Raw genomic sequence first — 16,930 nt, forward strand, 5'->3', positions numbered from 1 at the left:
TTCATATCGAACAGCTGTATAATTTATGGGCTTAAAGGTCTACAGCTAGCTTGGGAAATTAACTGCCTGCGCCAACCTGTACGGTAGACCCACACGGCACATTTGAAGCAACTGTCACATCTATCAAAGGTAGATTATCCACATGGCGCAATCCCAGATTTGGGGCCCTTTCTGGCTGGCTGCTTTTTGAAAACGAAACACTCGAGTTAATATTTAAAGTGCGAAAAGGCTGCAGAAATTGGACAACAATGTAGCCCAATCAATGGCTAAAGGATGGCCATAGTAGTCAGCCTGAGAAAGGCTGTGCAGCTTCCATAGGGCTGCACCAGGCAACTAAAGCAGGTTTCCAACAGGGCAGAACTATGGAGAACGGAACCACCTTTTCCACACCTCTGTTGACCACTTCCTAGGAGGTTGCTTTATTTTATTTATTTCTTTGATTAAATTTCTTAGCTGCCCATCCGAGGATCAGAGGGCAGTTTACAGTATAGAAACACAAAAATACATAACATAGTAACAAACAAAACCAACACCTCCCCATTTTAAAAGGCCATGGATTGTTTTGTTGCATAAAATTGCTAGCAGGGTCTCACTGTGAGTCATCCAATTCCTGCTTTCTGGCCCATTTTCTCCTGATTTGAGGTATTGTTATGGGGCTATTGCCGGGCTGAAGATTTTGGCTTATATCCAGCTAAGTTCTACTCAAACAAGGCCCACTGAAATGTACAGCAACAGAAAAGGGTAAGAAGCTGTGGGAACCAGACCTGGAGGAAGCAACGTGGATGTCTTATAACCGTCATCAAGCCTGCTGTTGTCAGGGGATATTGCAGGTATCCGGAAAAGGTTTAGATGAGGTTTTCAACCTTTTTTTGGGTCCACGGCTCCCTTGACCAACTACATTATTCCTTCCGCACCCCTCTGGGGCTCAGGAGTCCAGTTATGTCACCACTTGCCTGCAGAGCTGGCAGCCTCTCACCCTTTTTCAAACACCCTCCCTTGTGGAATGTTCCTTCAGCCTCATTTCCTCTCCCCTCTCCTTGGGAGTCCTCTGGGCAGCCGCCCCTGGTCTCTGAGCTGCCACCCCTGCCCCAAAGAGAAGTGCCTCTTCACACTGCCCCACAGGGGCCTGGGAAGCACCCCCTGGCCAGCCCCAGAGGCACCATTTGCCTGGGGAGCTTGTAGCCAGGGCTGCTGCAACAAACAGCTGTGCAAGCCTTTGGCAGGCAGAGATTTGAGAGGGCATTAGAGGAGGAAGGGAAGAGGGACAGAGGCCAGTGTTGCCTGTGGCACCCTTGACCATCATTCAAAGCACCCCAAGGTGCCATGGCACCCTGGTTGAAAACCACTGGTTCAGACAAAGATTTGAACTCTACCTGGTAGTAAGAGTTGCAGAAGAGAAAAGTGGTATGATCAAACCACCTTTTTCCCCTACATGTTGTGAACCCAGGAGGCACTGGCCTTCAGGCTTGCTGGAGGTGAGGCTATGAAAGTAAAAGAAATAACGGAGAAGTTTGAAGTATCCTGCATGCCTAAAAATAACGAAATGTTTGAAAGACAGAAGTTTTTCATGTACATGCAAAAAGCCGGTCAAACTATGGATCAGTATGTTATAGAATTAAAGAGGCTGAGTAAGAATTGCGGTTTGGGTGACTCGAGAGAGTCCCTGATAAGGGAAAGAATTAAATGTGGACTCTGAGATAATGTCCTCAGGGGAACGGCTGCTGCATGAGGGAGATCCGTCCTGGACAAAGGTCTTCAGATATGCAGGGCATCTGAAGCTGTGAAAACACAGGCCACTTATCTGAATTCTGCTGAAGGTGTTCAGCAGAATGAAGCAAGAATGCAGAAGAAAGCCAGACTCAGAAATCGAGCTGCCTTTGTCACAAGCAACTGTGAGGGGAAATAGGCAAAAGAAACAAGCATGCAAATTATTTGGAATGCAGCAGGGTCCTAAACAGGGGATGCATCTGAAAAACTGTTTTAACTGTGGGAAGCATAATTGTTTTGAAAGATGCTGTCAAGTCAATGCACAAGAAAGTCAGGTAGATGTGCTGAAGATAATTTAGAACAAGAGTTTTATGTTGCTATTTTTATTATATTTACCATTAATTGATACATTTTAGTGACAGGTAGTTGGTTTTATTATGGCTTTAAAATGTTATAATGTTCATATAATCAAATGGAGTTGGATTGTGTTTTGAAATTATTTAGTATCAGATTGTTGTTGAAATAATGTAGTGATTTGCATTTTTCTTCTGCTGTCAGCCTCTTCATGCATAATTTACATGGAAAAGTGGGAAACAAATTTAAATAATAATAGTAGTAGAAGAAAAGGATGCTGATCAAGTTAACAGAGTATCTAACAAGCATAATGAATGACTGTTAACAAAGTCAAGACTGGGACCAACAAAAATCAAAGTTACCAGTTATTCTGGAATAAATATCTGAGTATTGGGCAGATGTCTCGCTAGTGTTAGGTAGAAAAATGCCATGTACACTTTTGATCCGTATTATACCCAAGAATGTGGCATCCATTATGAGCCTAGTAGTATGCAGTTCTTCCTGCTTTTGCAAAGCAGTTGCCACATTTTCATATTTTGCTTTCAAAAACATGTACATTTTTATGCACAATTTACCCTAGTATAAGTATTTTTGTATTTTGTACTTGGCTTGAGAACTATCTTGCAAAATTTGGGGAACTGTGAACTTTGATGGATGGCTTTGGTTTGCATATTTTTCCAGGCCAAGAGCACCCTTCCCTCCTGTCGTTTCCAGCAACTAGTATTCAGAAACATTGCTGCCTGATCATAGACATCCTGGCTAGTAGCAGCCCTTGATAGCCTCCTCCTCCTCCATGAATTTGTCTGATCCTCTTTTAAAGCCACCCAAGGAGTTCTACCTTTAAAAGTGAATTGAATCTAATTTCTCCTCCACCCCTAGTTATACCATGCAGTTGGGAAGCATTCTGGACAGGGGTTGTGGGCACAAGGAGCAGGAAGTGGGAAGGGGGTGAATTATCCCTGCTGAAGTGTCCTGTCCAAATATTGTCCAGTCTTGTTGCTTCTTAGCTTGTAAGATGTGACAGGATGACACACCAAGCTGCTGTTGCTCCAGGCGAAAACCACATTTGCAAGATGGTGTGCATAACAGCTGTATGAATCCATATCCATATTTGTGGGGAAATAGACCTGCATGTACAGAGATCGCTTGTACTTGAGTTCAGTGTAGCATGTGAAGAAAGCTGTACAGTAAAGGACTTTTAGGCACCAGGCAAAGCCTTCTTTCTGAGGTTTTCTAGCCTCAGTTATGTTTCTTTTAATTCCTGCTGCGATTGTTTTATATTCCCAGGTTCTTAACCTTAGCTTGTCTGTTTTTATTTCTGCTATGGTTGTTTTAGCATTGCCTTTTCTGCTTTGTTACAAAACTTGGACATTTTGAATTGAAAGATGGTATAGAAATGTGTTAAACTCAAAGAGTATTTGCGTTGCCACAGAATAATAAGAGCCTGACCCCACATTGGTTTTCCCCAACCTGGTGCCCTCCAGGTGTTGCAGGACTACAATTCCCATCAGCCCATGCCATCATGCCCACTGCTTTGGTATGATGGGAGTTGGAGTCTCTTAGGGTTGCCCCACCAACCACAGTGTGCTCTTAGCCAGCCGTCACCTCCCTACAGTTGTCTTTCTTACATCCAGACCATGGGTGGCTCTTTCATTGGTTGTGGCTGCACCTGCCTTCTGCCCTCTAAGTAACACCAACCACCACTGGATTACAGACCCTCCAAGTGTCCCTATTTTCCAGGGATGTTCCTGATTTAGAGAAACTGTTCCAGTTTCTGATTTGATCCTGGAATGTCCCGCTTTTCCTTAGGGTGTCCCTATTTTCAGTGGAGAAATGTGGGAGGATATGGGGTTATCTGACCCCCGAGCTATCTGAAGGCAATCCTGTATAGCGAAGTTTTTTTAATGTTTCATGTTTTACTCTGTTTTTATATATGTTGGAAGCTGCCCAGAGTGCCCGGGGAAACCCAATAAGATGTGTGGGGTATAAATAGTAAAATTATCATTATGGAATGGGACGTCCCTATTTTCATCGGAGAAATGTTGGACAAACTCCACCCAGGCTTGAGGCCTCCTCTAAGCTATTCTCTTTTATTTAAAAAATGAATCAGTGTCTGTTTTTCTGCAAGTAGTGATCATATTGTTCCCTTCCAACCGAGCTTAGACATTGATAAAAGAACTTGCTTTGACAATGCAATGATTTGTAATCTGGGATGTTTCTCAGACTAGGATGGTTTTAGTGGGATCAGTTTTAATTAAGTGCATTGAAATCAGCCTGTTGCTTATCATGTTAGCTATGATTACGGTAACTCTAGGGACAGGGGAGAAATTCCATTCAATTCACAATTAATTTGCAAATTCCAAAACAATACACAAACTGAACACTGCCATCTTTGAAAATTTGCATTTCTCTTAATTTTGCAATGCATTTCTCCACCCAAATAATATGTCCAAAATGCACGTGCTAGGATAAAATATGCAGAGAAATAATATAATAGTGAAAATAACATATAAAAATGCATTATATTAGGGAACATGGCTTTGCAAAATTGAATATATAGGGCAAAATTGCACACTGATATGTGTATAAGGAGAAAGTTGCACTAAAATGGTGATTAATTTTCATGAGTACTTTTTTTAAAATGCAAATGGATGTGGAAATGTGGAGAACTGAAGAGTGGAAAAGTGAGAAACTGAGAAAACCAATATTGACAAATTCACCTATCTCTATTTAACTGCATCACGGTGTGTGAGAGATGCGCAGTGTGGGATGCGAAGAAAAACTCTTTGGGAATAGTCTGTTTCATGGTCTCACTGGTTGGAATGTTGAACATGAATTTAGAAAGTGCACACGGGCTTTTGTTGTTGAATAGCAGACAGGGTGTGGGGAGTTCAATCTGTCCCATAGTGATCGAAGAGGAGGCTTTAATGCATAGGTTTAACCTATACAGATAAGCAATTGTTCCATAAATGTTTGTGTCACACCTCAGGGAAAGCCTTCTTAAACAAAAATATATTCAAATATTCAATTCATATATTCAAAAATATATTCAATCACCTAAGCAACACAACACTGGGCATCTGTTTATTTTATCCTATTTTGTATCCTTTCCTTGAGATCCTTCCGGATGAAAAACAGTCTAGAATAACCGAAAAAGCTACATTCCCCTTTCTTTTCCAAATGGGACCACTGAGGCACAAGTGGAAGGCATCAGTATGTTTGACGGAAACAAGTGTGCAGGACACAGATCCTTAGGAAAGGGAAATACAATGGGGCAAAACTTCCCCCAAAAAGCCCAATGAAGCCTGAGAATACTTAGAGAATATCCTGGGTTACACCATGCGTTTATGGTGCTCTTATACCACATTAACAGCCATGGCTTCCCTCAAAGAATCTTGAGAACTGAGGCTCCTTAAGGGTGCAGAGATTTGTAGCTTTGTGAAATCAGCACCCTTAACAAACTACGGCTCCCGGGATTCTTTGGGGGGAGTAAATGTGACCCGAAATTGTGTAGCCTGGGCTATGATTGCCCCAGGGAAAAGCCAGCATTCCTCCTTTCCCAGGGATACATACATTTAGGTAACTGAGCAGTTAATTAGGAGTCTCTCCCTCTCCCTTTCTCTCTCTTAGGTATCAATACAGATACATTCACTGGTGGCAGCGGCAGTCAAGGTAGCTGCTTTCTATGATATGTATACTAATTTTATGTCCTTGAGGAATCGTGTGGCTTCTGGGGTTATTTTAAAGTGATAGACGGGGGTGGAGGAAACCATTTGATAAATTGGAGCAGACGCAAAGCAACAATTTGCCGAGATCGAAGTAGGTGACATTGTGTGTTCTCCTAAAAGGGGTCAGAAAAATGACTTCCAACGTTCCCCACCCCTTTCCTTTTTGCTTAATTCACTCCTGCACATATATGATGTTCATAAGGCAAAAATCAATTTTGAGAGATTTGAGAAATTAAAAGATAAAGTGCGAGACTGGCTTCATTATTATCAAATAAGAGAGGCCTATAATTTGGACAAAAAAATTGGCTTCCAGGTGGAAAAATCAAAATTGGAAACAGAACTGTTAGATCCCAAAACTAAGATACTTTCAAGAATGTATAGCTTGCTGTTAAAATGGAATACGCAGGATGAAACGGTTAAATCTGCAATGATTAAATGGGCACAAGATATTGGTCATAACATTATGTTTGCTGACTGGGAACAGTTGTGGACCACCGGTATGAAATTCACGGCATGTAATGCCTTAAGAGAGAATATTATGAAAATGATATATAGGTGGTACATGACACCAGTCAAGCTTGCAAAAATATATCATTTGCCTGATAACAAATGTTGGAAATGTAAAGAAAATGAAGGTACATTCTTTCACCTTTGGTGGATGTGCCCAAAGATTAAGGCTTTCTGGGAGATGATCTATAATGAAATGAAAAAGGTATTTAAATATACCTTCCTGAAGAAACCAGAGGCCTTTCTCCTGGGCATAGTCAGCCAATTGGTGCCAAAGAAGGACAGAACTTTCTTTATGTACGCAACAACAGCAGCAAGAATACTGATTGCAAAGTATTGGAAGACACAAGATTTACCCACCCTGGAAGAGTGGCAGATGAAGGTGATGGACTATATGGAACTAGCGGAAATGACTGGCAGAATCCGAGACCAGGGAGAAGAGTTGGTGGAAGAAGATTGGAAGAAATTTAAAGACTATCTACAGAAATATTGTAAAATTAATGAATGTTAAAATGATGATTGGATTGAATAGGGGGTATTAGCAACAAAGTTAATAAGAATATGCAAAAATGAATTGATAATGGATGAAAATATAGAGTTATAATATGTTAAGATATAGAGTTAAGATAAATGAAAGAGGGTAAGGATTTGCTGATTTGATTATCTAAATGGGAATACAAAAAGGGGAGGTGTGAGGAGGTCAAGGAAACAAGTTAATGAGCATAAAGTTATAAAAAATGGATTTGTTTTTAATTCTCTTTTACCTATTCATTTTTTGTATATTGTATTTTTATTTGTATTTTTTCTTTTTTATGTATTTTTTTTAGGTTTTCTTTTTTTTATTTTGTTCTTTTCATATGTTCTTTTTTGTATTTTGTAAACTGATGTTTTTGTAAAATTCCAATAAATATTATATGGGGAAAAAAACATAAGGCAAAAATCAAGGCTGGTATATCAGCACGAGCTGATGGTGTAGGTCAAATTCCCTTTTAGTGTAACATTTTTCTAAGGATGTCCCAGAGGCGAACTTTCTCATTCTGTACCCACCAGATACATTTTGTCTTCCTTTAATTTTGTCCTCCAGGACCCACAGTTGTCTTGTGAATATGTCTGAATATGAGAACGCATAATACCCTAAAGGAATATTGATGATTCCTGGTACCTGAAGATCTGTAATTGCGGCTGACTATTTCAGACATCTTTCAGCCTGCAGTAGAACAATATACATAATTTCTATTCATCCAATTCTACACGGTGCTTTTCTTCCTAGCCTGGAATTCTCCAGATAATGTATTTGAGAGAAAGACCCTGTGAGAAGCAGCGGCTATCTCTCTCTCCACATCCCACCACAATTTGGGTCAAAATGAGCATTTGCTATTCCCCAAAGTTTACTCCACTCTGCTCCATTTTCTTTTCAGCCACCTGACATTCCACTCCCAATCTTTCTAACTGCTGTGCAGCATGCATAAATGATGATTTAGCTCAACGGAGGCAGCGTATGTGTGTGTATTTAAATAAAAGACTTTGTATGCATGTTTTAAGTATAGAAGAGGATGGTCTATACCACATTGCAAAAATAAAATAAAATTAAGCAACTGGATCACCAAAAAAGATGCCACAGATTTGCATGTGCTAATTGATATGCATAGCTGCACATTTAGAAATAACTGTGAGACTGTGCTTCTATGGTATTTACAATTATATCTTAAGAACATAAGAGCCTGCTGAATCCGTCCAATAGCCCAGCATCCTGTTCTCACAGTGGTCCACCAGATTCCTGTGCGAAGCCCACAAACAGGACCTTAGTGCAGCAGCACTCTTATCTGCAATTATCAGCAACTGATATTCATAGGCATGTTGCCTCTGACAAGGAAAGTAGAACATAACAGTCATAGCTAGTAGCTGCAGGAATGAATGATAGTGTTGCACCAATCTGTTCTGTGGACAGAAGGCAACACATGTCTTGGAATCATGGAATCATGGAATTAGAAGGGACCTTGAGGATCATCTAGTCCTACCCCCCTGCAATGCAGGAATAGACAGCTGTCCTATGCGGCAGGGCTTTTTTCCACCCAGAACTCAATGGAACTCAGTTCCGGCACCTCTCAGGTGAGCACCATTGCCACTATAAGAGAACAAGGGAGGCATTCATGGTGAGTTCTGGCACCTCTCTTTCTAGAAAAATAGCACTGCACAGGGATCAAACCTGCAACCCTGGCATCATCAGTAACACACTCTAACCAACTGAGCTATTCACATGTCCCAGTCATAGTGTTAGAACTTAAAAGACCAGCTAGCTAAAGGTTACCAGATTTTTTTCTATGAATCCGGGGACACTTTTCAACTTCAGTGGATTTTGTCAGGGGACTGATTTGCAAATCCAGGGACAGTCCCCAGGAAACGGGGACGTCTGGTAGCCTTAAGCTAGCTTCTCTGATCCGGTCGTCCTAATACATGGGATGTCAAAGTCAATGTTAATTCTGAAGGACTACCATGCACAAGATGAAGGAGAGTAGACAACTAGGCAGGAATCCTGTCTGACTTGCTTACAAATGAGGGGTGAAGGAGACTGATAGACAGTGGTAGCTGGTGGACATTAGTACTGGTAGGGCGGACGACTGGGAGGCCAACAGTAGGTGGAGCCAGAGCCATTGGCAGACATTGCCAACTAATTCTTGTTTTGTCCTCCTTCCCCTTTCTGAGTTCTACATGGGCAACCAGAGTCCATTGGAGGAATCACATACACTTAGTTACTCAGAAATTGCCTTTGCAACCTCTGCTACTTGCTGCCCCTTGACGCTGCAATGTTGGCTTCATTCAAGCAGTTTTCGCTCAGCGTGCGCTGGGAGTCTTGGGAGTTGATGAGCCCTCCATTTCTTGCCCAGACATATGCAGTAGGCACACAAAATGTCAGAAGCATTTAACCTAATCGATATTCTGGCAGTTCGAGATCACTGGAGAAAAAGAGTGTGATGATATCTGTCTGGTGCCTGCAAAATAGCCTGGAAGCTGTATATCCATCTTAACATAATTGCCCAAAGGATACCCATTGCCCTGCACTGCCCTGCAGATGGAATTACTGTAAAGATGACAAATGTGTTTAGCCAAGGCTTAGTGGTCCCATGTGAAGAGCCAAGCATTTAGCACTTCAACAGGGCGTTTTCCAACCATGGAGCAAACCATTTCATCATTGTTTTTCAGAAATCTTTTGGGCACCTTGACTGTGCACTGGCTAAGTTGTGGGGATATGTAAAGTTTTCTTATTTCTTTTTTGCAGTACAGAAGTGGCCCTTATTTTGCATAGCTAAGAACTATTAAGGTTAAAGGGAAATTAATTTAGTTGCTTAGAGGGCAAAGAGATATATTTTCCTCTCTGAAAGATTGTTTCCAATTGCACTTAGGCACAATTGGGGGATTTTCTATACTGCGAGTGGACTCTTGTCCCTCATTAGGGGCCACCCTCATTTTTGCACTATGTGATGTGAATCTGGTTGCAAAATAGAGTTGAGGACTCCACCTGCATCTTTACTTAGCAGGGTTTTCTTTTCAGGCTCTGAATCCACTGTGAGTTTTGGACCTGTGACCAACGGATTGCAATCCCTACTGACAATTCGACACACTCAGATTTATTTTATTTTTATTTTATTTTACCTAATTTACATAACCTCTAAGAGATGTACATAAAACATATATTAAAAATACCAATGCAATCAGATGTTAAATCAAGTTCACACACAAAAATAAAAATGAAGCCAGCAGCATAGAAATATCAATTATAAAATAATATTACATATTAAAACATAGTGTGGTTGTTAAAGAACTGGGACAGCAGGCATTCAAATCCTCACTCAGCTGTCAATTTGATTTGGTGACCTTGGGCCAGTCACAGTCTCTCTGCCTAACCGACCTCACAGGGTTGTTTTGAAGATGAAAAACGGGGAGGAGCTGCACCATCTGTGTTACCTTGAGCTCCTTAGAGAAAAGGTAGGTTAGAAATGTAATAAAATAAATATGAACGAACAAATAAATACTCAGCGGTAGAGCACATATCTTGCATGCATGAGGTCCCAGGTTGAGTCCCCGGCATCTCCAGGGAAGGCTGGGAATGTCCCCTGTCCCAAACCATGAAGAGCTGCTTCTATTCTATGATTCTATGATTCTATGATTCTATTCAGTGGAGAGGATACTGAGCTAGTTGGACCAGTGGTTGGATGCAACATGAGGCCAGTTCAAAATTCCACTATGTTCACTGCAGGGATAAAGCAACAACCAGCTCTGCATCCATAGAGAATCCTAGCAGAGTACAGTACTGGGCTCTGTGTCACCATAGCTGCTAAGGCCAGGTTTGTCTCAAACCAGCCAAGGAAGCATTACTGCACACTTGTAGGCCAGAACAAGTGAGGTGAGGCTCTTCTATCACCAGGCTCATTCAGACTTCCACTTGCCTCGCTGCTTCCCCCAGGGAAACCTGCTATTTCTGTTGAATAGGAGCAAGCATCAATCCGTTTTTCCGTGAATGGATGTTTGTTCCAATTCAGTGTTAAAGAGCTGGTATCTCCAGGGAAAGCTCAGGACAACCAGAAAACTTCTCAGACTTGTGCTTTCCAGGCAAGGGACAAGCAAAGTGTGGACAAGGCCACCATAAAAGCTTATGGAGTCAGGTTTGCTTGCTGGCCTCACAGCAACTAGGAGACTTGCTCTTGGTGTTCCTACAGCATCTTTACTTCTGCCATCAGTTCCTCAGGAACTGAGTCTGCCAGGCAATTCACAAGAGTCCCTCGGCTGCAGCTTCAAGTTTTTATCATTGTCCTAGGTTCACCCTTTGAGGTAAAGGAAAGGAAAACAACTCCATAGAGAATAGCATGCTGGCAGGTTCAACCTCTGTTTCTTTCTGCTCATCAGGAATAGGGTTGCTGCATTTGCACAAAACCAAGGGAGCATTAAAAAACAAAACAAAAACCCACTCACCAACTTCGTGGCAAAGCCTGAACAGAAGGCCTGTTCTCATAAACTGTGGTGCTGTTTGGTAATTTGGGCTTAATGGTCTTTCCCTCCCCTTCTCTTAGATGATAAAGGTTATTGCTTTGCTTACTTCAGTATGTGTTCAGTACTTCTGTGTTTAGGGAGCCCTCCTGATTATTCTCCTGAGTGGGGGCCCAATGTCTGCCCCCCTCTGCGCTGAAAAGGGGAGTCGACAAATTCAGGGACGATAAAGTGATCAATGGCTACTAGTAATTTATATTACCTCCAGAATCAAAGACTACATGCCTTCAGATAAGAGCATAAGAACATAAGAGCCTGCTGAATCCATCCAATGGCCACTCTAGTCCAGCATCCTGTTCTCACAGTGGCTTACCAGATTCCCGTGAGAAGCCCACAAGCAGGACCTGAGTGCAACAGCAACTCTGCCTACCTGCAATTCCCAGCAGCTGGCATTCAGAGACATACTACCTCTGACAAGAGAGGTAGAACATAGCCATCATAGCTAGTAGCCGCCGATAGCTCTGTCCTCCATGAATTTGTCAAAGTCCTCTTTTAAAGCCATCTTGGTTGGTGGCTGTCACTGTGGGAGCAAGTTCCACAGTTTAACCATATATACCGTAAGTGAAGAAGTACAGTACAGTTCTTTCTTTTGTCTGTCCTGAACTTTCCAACATTCAGCTTCACTGGATGTCCCCAAGTTCTAGTGTTATGAGAGAGAGAGAAAAACCTTTTTTTATCCACCTTCTCCATGCCACGCATAATTTTATAAACCAGGAGCAGAGAGAGTGCTGCTGCATCGTCTCCTGCTTTTGGGCTTCCCACAGGCATCTGGTTGGTTACTGTAAGAACAGGCAGCTGGTTTTGACAAGCGTTTGGTCTGATCCAGCAGGGCTCTTATGTTCTTATGACCTACCTCCTGGGGAAGCTACTGGGTAGCCACATTAATAATTATTATTACTTACAAGTTTAACGATAACAGTTAATGAGCCTACCCAGGAGTTTCCTCAAGAGGTTGTGGTGCGACTCAGGAGAGGAACTAACATTTCCTGCATGCTGAAGAGATATGAAAACATTGGGCAATCCTTGCTGACTGGCTCATAATCTCATAGACCCAATGCAAATGGAAAAAGGAATCTGAAGGGGAGGAAAGAGGAAAGCAAGCGGCTTGTCTTCTCCTTTCCAGGATGCTCTTCCTGAGAGGCAGTGACCCTTGTTCCCCAGAGGTCAGAGTGTGCAGTGCTGCAGCTGAGCAATTTTAGTCTGTGGATTTAGGCTGCATATGCACTACACAAGCACATTCTCCCTCCCCCAGTACTCCTGGGAAATGTGGTTTGTGAAGGGAGCTGGGAATCTTAGCTCTGTAAAACATAAACCACAGTTCCCAGTATTCTTGAGAGGGCACTTTAAATGCATGGTGTGTATGGTCTTGCGGGGGGACCTGCTTTTTATGATAATGTGCATGACTTCAAAATGTGGTAAGCTAACATTTGGGGCAGCTCTCCTGTAGCCTTATGACAGTCATGTGCACAGAGTATATATACCCCTTTCCAGTTCCCTCCCCTTTTCTCCTCCTTCTTCCAGAGTCCTGCCCATGAGTTCCTCTGAGCATGAACAGAAAGCTGTCTTGGGACTCTTGGACTCTTGGCACCCTTCCCAGGAAAAGGGGAATGAAAGCAGTTCAACATGTCCAAAGGTGTTGCAATCGAATGAGGTAAGATTCAGTTCTCAGGCCTGAGTATTCTTGGCAATGACAGAGCCTATTCATTAGCCTTTAAAAGTAACATTTTGCCTATGCACAGCATCTTGTGATAGAGCAGAGGAGAGCAGAGAAAAGCTGTTTTGGATTTTTAGAAGACAAAAGGAATTCTGGACAGTTTTGAGGCCTGGTGTGATTATTGAAGCCTGGGGTGATTTCAGACAGGATTTGGGTATCCTGTCCCTTCACTCCTTGTTGTAATGAGTGGGGCACTAGACATCTGCCCCAAAGCCCTGCCCAGATGTTGCCACCATCAAAAGTGTGCTTCCCTTCAGCTCTGTAGTCTGCAGAGCACACTTCTGTGGTCCAGTCATTTTCCTCACAAGTCTACTGCATCCTGTCCAGAGGTGCACTGATTCTGGATCACACCTCCCACACTGATCAAAACTGCTTTGAATCATTTACTGTATTGCAGGGATGGGAACCCTCTGCTTAGGGGCTGAAGGTGGCCCTCCAGGGTCTCTCTATCTGGCCCTCAGGATGCCTCCCAAGCCATGCTACTCACTGGGCCTGCTTCACATTCTCCTTGAGTACTTTCGCCTGGCTGAAATGTATCCTTGAAAAACTGTGATACTGACTCTTGCTTGCCTGGAGGGAAGGGGTGGTGTGTGCAGCGAGCTTCAGCTTTTGTGTGGCTGGGCTGTAGCCTTGTGTCCAAAGTTTAAGTCACAATGGTTGCTCCTCCCACGTTTGGCTCTTGCCAAACACACACCTGTGCCCCCTGGAAGTTCATTCAGAAAGAAATGTGGCCCTCAGGGTGAAAAAGGTTCCCCACCTCTGAATTATCCTGTCAGAGCCATGTGAAACAAAAGCTTCCGTTCCCATTTTTGCTAACATTTTGAGATGGGTGGCCAGGGTGGGGTGGTGGGGAGAAGACAAAAACAGAATCCTTTCCACTGTGTTTTACGTTTTGGCCAAAGATGAAAAGTGTTCCTCTGTTTTCATTACTTGCCTCAGAGGGCTTATGGTTTATGCTAGTCCCTGCAAGCAATGATCCGTTTCAGATCCAGACCGTGAGCTGTCAGTTTTTGCTATTTTATTTAGTGTGTGACAGGACTCAAATTTTCATTATGGCCCCTGCAAGGCGATGTAATGTTCTCTTAACCACTCCAGCGGGGAAAGAGGAGAGGGGAAAAATGGGTTGCCACCGAAGAGGACAGCTTTAGCTGCCTCATGTGGCAGAGGCTGCCTTTCCAGGCTGAGAGGCCCAGGGACTGTAGAGATAAAAAAAAATAGTATTTTAAAACACAGCTCACCTTGCTTTTTCACTACTGGGCAGCAGAACAGGAGATCAAGAAAAAGGGCCCCTCTGGACAATCTGTTTATTGAGCATTCCTCCTGATTTGCTTGCACAAAGCTTACCTAGAGATTTGACTATGTCCAGTCTTTACTGAGCATTTGTTCTGATTTGTTTGTGGGGAGGTTAAACAACGAGTGTTCATCTTGATCTGTTTGCATGGTGTTTACACATCTCCCAATGAATCATTCATCTCACACTTTTCATTGCATTTCCCTGTCTGTTTTTTAACTGCAAAATGTCTGTGGTGTTGTTTATTAAAACATGTATTTGGTTGCATGTATACTGTATTTCAAGCACTCATATACATACTACTTTAAAAAGGCATGACTTCTCCACAAAGGTGCTTGGAAACTGTTTGTTAAAGTTGCTAGAAGATGTTAGGAGACCCCTATTCCCCTCATAGAACTACCATTTCCAGATTTCCCCAGGAAGAGGGATTGACTGTTAAACCACTCTTAAGAACTGTAGCTTGTGTTCTTATTTGAAGGCGCGTAGTCTTAGATCCTTAAGGAAAAGCCCCTGCAAAAGCCTCACTGCTGGGTGCGGGAGACTCAAAGAGGGAGGGCCATTTCAGAGCCTCATGTCCCCCCTGCATTGTACGGGTGGCCCTGGGGCGTTTTGCCTCAAGTGCCAAAATGGCTGCCCCTGGACTCCTCGAAAAATGGAGACTAGATTGTTTCCACAGTGGAAACCGATAAACTGAGGTATCCAGCCTTCTGAGGTGCATCTGATTCAGCTTCCTTCCCAAATGCTCTTTATTGCAGAGCTATAAAGGAGTGAAAAAAACTATTTCATTGGTTGCCTGGATGTAACTTTCCCAAGACACCTCTTAGTTCTTCTACTACTTAGTTCTTCTTCTACATTTTTTGCCTGGTTGGTGTTTGATTTCTGTGGAAAGAGGGAGAAGGGATACTGTGCTGAGCCATTCAACCCTTTTATCATATTCAAGGCATCTTCAGCTTGTCGCCAAAATAAATAAAATAAAACAAAAGCAAAGCTCTTTGTCTAATTTCTGCAGAACTCCCAGCTAAGAGAAGTGACAAGGTGGGTGTTTTTTTTAAGCCAGCTGCAAATCTGGTTTTGGCCTGTTGAACGAATAAATATGTGAAGAAAGAGAAGCCGGGTGGGGGTGGTGATAGAGATTGTACGAACTCCTCTTTATAGGAAGAAAATGAAATTGAAATTCTAAGGTCTCGCGACAGATCCCTAGATTTCACTTAGAATTCAAGCTGTTCTGTGCAACAAAACAAATGCTTAAAATAAAGTTGATTTGCAAGAATACAAATTTATTTAAATGTCTATTAAAATACATTGTTGTCTGTGAACCTGGGATCTGTTCGTTATTTAGAGACCCTGATAAAAGGTGATTGACAATAAAATAACAATTTATAATAAAAAGGCTAGGTTGTCAAGGATGGAGTTGTAGCCACCTTAGTTCTACTCAGAGTAGACACATTGAAATTAATGAGCCTATTATTCATAGGGAAAAGGTGAGGTATAAATAAATACTACTTCAGTGGGTCTACTCTGAGTAGGAACAGCATTGTCTATAACCTATGGATACCTGATTATTTTTTCTCATAAAAATACAAGATTGTGAACAGTAGCAAATAGATGACAACTGTATTTTCTTCATTAATAACACATAAATTTATGTAAATGATCAAACATATTATATACCCAAAAAACTTTTGTGTCAAATTACACTAATTTATTAAGCCCCTCTCCCAATCTCCTTAACACAATGCCCTATTACTAACATTATCACAAAACGTATAAGCATTAATAGAAACATCCAATAGAATCCATCCAGATCCTTCCAGATTTCATGGGACAGCCTCTAATGATCACATGTGCCAAGCGGATAAGACTGCCTGGAAAGACTACAGACATTTTTGTCCCATATGTGTGCATCCAGAAGGCACAATTTCATGCTTCTCATTACCTCGCTATGCCAGATATTCACATGACATGGATTTGAACGGCTACTGCAGAGGAGATGGAAGTGTCTTCGCCAGAAGGACCAGGCCTGCCTTTACAAGACAAGCTGGAGGATTTACAAATAAACTTAATTACCCCGTCAAAAGTTTTTTTTGCCTCCAGTTCTGTCCATAACAATTGCATGTCTCTTCCCTCTCCTGGCTTTTTCCTATAACAGTAGATATTAAATTCAGTTTTTCTTATGGCTATAAAAACTACTTTCTTTGAAATTATTTCTTCCGGTCCTGCTAAAAATAGACCTCATAATACAACAAGATTCTACTCTCTCTGTAATTACACCTGGGCCTTCTAACTGTCCTTTCCAGTTTATCTTATCAGTTTTTCATAGATCCAGCCTTGATTGAATTACAACAATAGAGGGGGAGGCTTGGTTTTCTGTGTTACACCTCTCCATTCTAATTTGCTTGCTTTTAATGTAATTACGTATTTATCCTTGAGGCCAGTGATCTACCTTAAAAATGGAATATCTTATTTTTTACATCCTTTAGATGTCTTCATTGTAGGTGCAGCTCTTGTGTACATCTCCCTTCGTTTTTCGTCTCTTCTCTTCCATTCATGGACTCAAGTGTGTTTTGTTCTTCAGCTCTGCAAACA

Source organism: Podarcis filfolensis (genome assembly GCF_964270895.1).
Source record: "Podarcis filfolensis genome assembly, chromosome: 8".
Taxonomy (NCBI): domain Eukaryota; kingdom Metazoa; phylum Chordata; class Lepidosauria; order Squamata; family Lacertidae; genus Podarcis; species Podarcis filfolensis.